The following is a 5,826-nucleotide window of genomic DNA, read 5'->3' as shown; positions in this document are numbered from 1 at the left end:
CTTTTAGGTTTAAGTTTAGAATCTGAATTGAGGGCTGCGAGTGTTTCATGCCCAAGTGGGTCTGTGACAACACTCGACGTCTCTTAACTGAAGGAGGATTGGTTGAGGGGTTGACTATCCATCGCAGGACTAGACACCGCTCGAGATCCCCAGAGTTAATTGAGGTTATGGCTGCAAATCAACTGGCTAATCAACTAGAAGGACTACCTCAACCTAAGGTTGGGGAAGTCCAGGATGAGAATGAGGTGCATTAAGCACCCCCCACCTCGTACTTTATGAGATTATTTATAATCGGTGGGGGTTAGCACGCCCTCATACATGGTTTTTCCAGAGAATACAGGACACATGGATATCAAGGCAGGGGTGATCCAACTCCTTCCTACATTTCATAAGCTTGAGTTAGAAAATCTATACTTACACCTGAAAGAGTTTGATGAGATCATAGCCACTTTATACTTTTCTAACGTGTCTGATGACACGATTAGGCTGAAACTCTTTTCCTTTTCTTTGAAAGAGAAAGCTAAGACGTGGTTGCATTCACTACGTCCTAAATCTATTGACACATGGAATGATATGATAAGGGAGTTCACAAAGAAATTTTTTCCACATCATAAAATGAACACCCTTAGAAAGTCAATTATGAACTTCGCCCAAAAGGAGGATGAAATATTCATCCAATGTTTGGAGTGGTTCAAGGATCTTGTTAGTTCATGCCCACAACATAGATTTAAAACGTGGCACATTACACACTTCTTTTATGATGGTCTAACATCTTCTATGCCCCAATTGGTCGAGACAATGTGTAATGAGGAATTCATGAATAAAAATGTTGATGAGGTGTGGGACTACTTGGATAGACTTGCTAAAAATGTATAATCATGGGACACATACCCAAAACCAAGCACCATGTCTAGGCCGACTCAATCCAAGGAGAGGGGTGGAATGTATCTCCTGAAAGAGGATGATGATATCAATGCTAAAATGGCTTATCTCACTAGGAAACTCGAGGCCATGAAATTAAAGAAGGATAAGGATAAGGAAATTGTTTGCGGTATTTGTACTTGCAAGTTCACACAACTAAAAATTGTCAAACAATATCTACCTTTCAAGAAGTGTTAAATAAGCAATCCAATGCCGTGAACAATTACCAAAGACCTTTCAATGGACCTACCTCCAATACATACAATCCTAGTTGGAGAAATCATCCAAACTTCAGTTGGAGGAATAGACAAACTGCTACCCCTCAAGGTTTCTTCAATCAAAATCCAAATCAAGGGAAACTTTAAGAAGAACCGGTTTAAAATTCCTCACAAGAGCTTACTCAAGCAATACGAGAACTTACAAAATTTATGCAAAAGATGGATTCACGTATGATGGTTATAGAAAAGGGGATGCTTCCTGCTTAACCTCTCCCCAATCCTAAATCGCAATATGAGATAAGTGATCCAAGCTCTTCAATTAAGATGAAGCAAGCTAAATCTATACCACTCTTAGGAATGGGAAGGCCATTGACAAAACCATTTTGATTAGGGCTGAAAAGCCTAAGGAACCGGAAGAGGACAAAGATAATGGATCTAGCCATGCTCCACAAGAATTAGAACCGGAACCTCAAGAGAAGCCGGTTGCTCCATTTCCCCAACGGTTAGTTACACCAAAACCACTCTCTAACTCTCAGGATATTCTAGAGATGTTAAAATAAGTGATGTTAATATTCCTCTACTTAATGCCATAAAACAATACCTTCATATGCTAAATTTCTAAAATACTTTTGTACGACCAAAAGATGACAAAATAGTCAAAAGAAAATCTTCTTGATTGAGAAAGTGAGTGCCATCCTAAATCAATCTTCTTGACTGAGAAAGTGAGTGCCATCCTAAATCAAGATGTGTCACAAAAATTTAAAGATCCCAGTAGCCCAACCATACCTTGTGTAATTGAAAACTATCGAATTGAGCACGTACTTCTTGATTTAGGAGTGAGCGTAAATCTGATTCCCTACTCGGTGTACAAACAATTAGGTTTGGGTGAATTAAAACCCACCCTAACCACATTACAACTTGTTGATCGTTCTGCTCGTGTACCGAGAGGGATAATTGAGGATGTGTTGGTCTAGGTTAATAGATTCTACTACCCCGTAGATTTTATCGTCCTTGATACCGACCCCATCAGTAACATGAGCACTCAGATTCCTGTCATTCTTGGTCGCCCATTCCTTGCCACTTCAAACGTAATCATCAATTGTAGGAATGGTGTCATGAGCATGTCCTTCAAAAATATGACATTAGAGTTAAACATCTTTTTCAACACGGGCAGATGGTTAGAGGATGATGACGATTTTTACGACATTAACATGATTGACTCTTTCATGGAAGATAGAACCCCTCTGACCTTATCCTCTGACCTTCTAGAGACGTTTCTGGCCCACTCCAATGATTTTGATGATGACATGATTAGGGAGATGGTTGCCATGCTTGATACTGTGTCGGTACTTGAAGTTAACCAGTGGAGGCCACAATTTGAAGAATTGTCCCAAACTGAAGAAGTGTCTTTGCCGTCTAACCTTAAGGCACCAAAGTTTGACTTAAAAACATTGCTCTCTGATTTGAAATATGTTTATTTAGGTTAAGATGAGACATACTCGGTGGTGATCTCTTCCCACCTGGAGAAAGAACAGGAGAGTATGCTCATATCTACTCTCATTAAGCATAAGGGAGCCCTTGCATGGATAATTACGGACCTCAAGGGAATTGACTCTTTGATTTGTACTCACCGCATTTATCTTGAAGATAATGTGAAGACTTCTTGGCAATCACAACGTAGACTAAATCCAAACATGAAAAAATTGGTTAAAGCCGAGGTCCTTAAACTATTGGATGTGGGTATCATATACTCTATATCTGATAGTTAATGGGTGAGTCCAACTTAGGTGGTTCCTAAGAAGTTCGGAATCACCATTGTAGCCAATGTCAATAATGAACTCGTGCCAACTAGAGTTAATACTGGTTGGAGAATGTGAAGTGACTACAGGAAGTTGAATACCGTCATGAGGAAGGACCACTTTCCTTTGCCCTTCATCGATCAAATTTTAGAAAGGCTAGCTGGTCACTCCTATTGTTGTTTCCTTGATGGGTATTCGGGCTACAATTAGATAGAAATAGCCCCTGAAGATCAGGAAAAGACTACATTTGCATGTCCTTACGGCACCTTTGCTTACCGAAGGATACCAATCGGTTTATTTAATGCCCCCGCTACTTTTCAGCGATGCATAATGAGCATTTTTTCTGATATGGTGGGGCAATATCTAGAGGTCTTCATGGATAATTTCTGTCTTCAGTCCATCTTTCATCGAGTGCTTAGAGAGTCTTAAATGTGTGCTAAAAAGATGTGAAGAAAAGAATTTAATACTCAATTAGGAGAAGTGTCATTTCCTGATTCGCAAGGAAATTGTCCTTATACATATTATCTCATCCAAAGGAATCGAGGTAGATAAGGCAAAAATTGATCTTATCTCTAACCTACCTCCACTTAAGAACATACAAGACGTGCGATCCTTTATAAGACACGTCGGGTATTATAGAAGATTCATAAATGAATTTAGTCTTTTCTCTCGTCCTTTATGTAATCTACTTCAAAAGGATGCATCATACGAGTGCACTGAGCAATGCTAGGAAGGTTTTATGAAGCTTAAGGGCATGTTGACCACTGCACCTATCATGCAGCCACCCGACTGGAGCCTTCCTTTTGAATTTATGTGCGACGCGTCTGATTATGCTCTTGGGGCGGTTTTAAGCCAGAGAAAAGAAAAGAAGCTCTACATTATCCATTATATAAGTAGAACTCTAAATCCTGCCCAAGTGAACTACTCGACTACAGAAAAGGAACTCTTGGCCGTAGTGTTCGCTTTGGACAAATTTAGGTCATACTTGATCGGATCTAAGATCGTTGTTTACATAGATCATGTGGCACTCAAGTATCTTCTTTCTAAGAATGATGCTAAACCCTACCTGATAAGATGGATCCTCCTACTCCAAGAATTTGATTTAGAAATAAAGGATAAAAAGGGAGTAGAGAACGTAGTGGCTAACCATCTTTTTTGCCTTAATCCATCTGATTCCCTTGAGACGACACATATTAATGACATGTTCCCTAACGAACAATTATTCAAAGTCTCCCATTCACCTTGGTTCACAGCTATTGCCAATTATCTTGCCATAGGTTTCACACTGACACATTGGACTGCGCAAGATAAGAAGAAAATTTTCACCGAGGTGCGTAAATTCTTCTGGGATGATTCGTATTTGTTTAAATATTGTCCAAACCAAATCTTAAGGAGATGTGTGCCAGACGATAAGCATCAGAGTGTTATTTCCTTCCATCACTCTCAGACATGTGGTGGTCACTTTTCTGCTAAAAAGACCACGGTCAAGATTCTGCAGTATGGCTTTTACTGGCCCACTATGTTCAGGGACACTTATGAGTTTTGCAAAGCTTGTGAGCTTTGTCTGAAATTGGAAGCATTGTCCCATTGAAATATGATGCCCTTGAACCCTATTCTTATCATTGAAGCATTTGATTGCGGGGGCATCGATTTCATGGGACCATTCCCCCAATCCTTTGGAAATCTATATATTTTGCTCGTTGTAGACTATGTCACTACATGGGTCAAAGCGATTCTATGCCGGAACAATGACCATCGAACGGTCATTAAATTCTTAAAAGAGAACATCCTTTCCTGATTCAGAATGCCTTGAGCCATTATTAGTGATGGGGGCTGACATTTTTGTAATAGGCCATTCGAGAATTTAATGAAGAAATATGGTATCTCTCATAAGGTGAGCACTCCATACCACCCACAAACAAGTTGGCAAGTTGAGATTTTCAATAGGGAGATCAAACACATCTTGGAAAAGACGGTTAACCCTGACTGTAAGATTGGTTAATTCGATTGATCGGTGCTTTATAAGCTTACCGTACTGAATTTAAAACCCCTATTGGAATCTCTCCCTTTAGACTTGTCTATGGGAAAGCTTGTCACTTGCCTATGGAATTGGAACATAAAGCCTACTGGGCGATCAAAAATCTGAATTTCAATCTGGACGACGCTGACTTATTGTGCAAACTTCAATTGAATGAACTTGAAGAAATCTGGAACAATGCGTACGAGAACTCGAGAATTTACATGGCCAGGATGAAGGCATTTCATGACCAACACATTCTACAAAAATCATTCACGCCAAGTTAGAAAGTCCTTTTATATAATTCTTGGTTACATCTCTTTCCGGGTAAGCTTCGATCTCATTGGACCGACCCTTTCACTGTTATCAATGTTTATCCTCATGGGGCTGTCGAGATTCGGAATCCAGACAATGGTAATGAGTTTAAAGTAAATGGACATTGATTAAAGTCATTTATTGAGAAATTTGATTCAGAGGACATTTCCATGCCTCTAAATGATCCTGTTTACAACGATTGATCTCCTAGTCTAATGGAGGTATAGGTAGGTTTACTACTTTCATAGGACTAGGGTAGTTTGCTTTTTGTCGTACTGGGATAGTCGACTTTATGCTGTTAGGGTAGTTTGCTTTCCATTTGTTATAGGATATGTTACTTTTGTTGGTTTAACTCTTGTGTCGAGCCACCTTCACGCTGAATCTCTTTGGAAAAAGCCATTTAATTTCCTTCATCAGGTACTATCTTTCCATCACTTCTCCTTTACATTCGTTGTCTCATGTGCATTGCATGCCCATATCTTTTACATTGAGGACATTGTAGTTTTTTGGTTGGGGATGGGAGATTAGGTTACCTAATCAGTATTTTCTTGGTCCC

The 5,826-nt window shown here is 39.6% G+C and overlaps 1 non-coding gene across 1 annotated transcript; it reads right to left on the bottom strand.

The window, feature by feature from the left end:
• Positions 1-621: 621 nt before the first annotated feature.
• Positions 622-728, bottom strand: LOC131230048 (small nucleolar RNA R71). Its single transcript, XR_009163775.1, has one exon. It is a non-coding gene; the product is annotated as a small nucleolar RNA R71 (small nucleolar RNA).
• Between the last annotated feature and the right edge of the window lie 5,098 nt (positions 729-5,826).

The sequence above is a fragment of the Magnolia sinica genome, chromosome 16 (assembly GCF_029962835.1).
Source record: "Magnolia sinica isolate HGM2019 chromosome 16, MsV1, whole genome shotgun sequence".
Taxonomy (NCBI): Eukaryota; Viridiplantae; Streptophyta; class Magnoliopsida; order Magnoliales; family Magnoliaceae; genus Magnolia; species Magnolia sinica.
The sequence above is the reverse complement of the archived record's forward strand: the minus strand, read 5'-3'. Positions and strand labels throughout refer to the sequence as shown.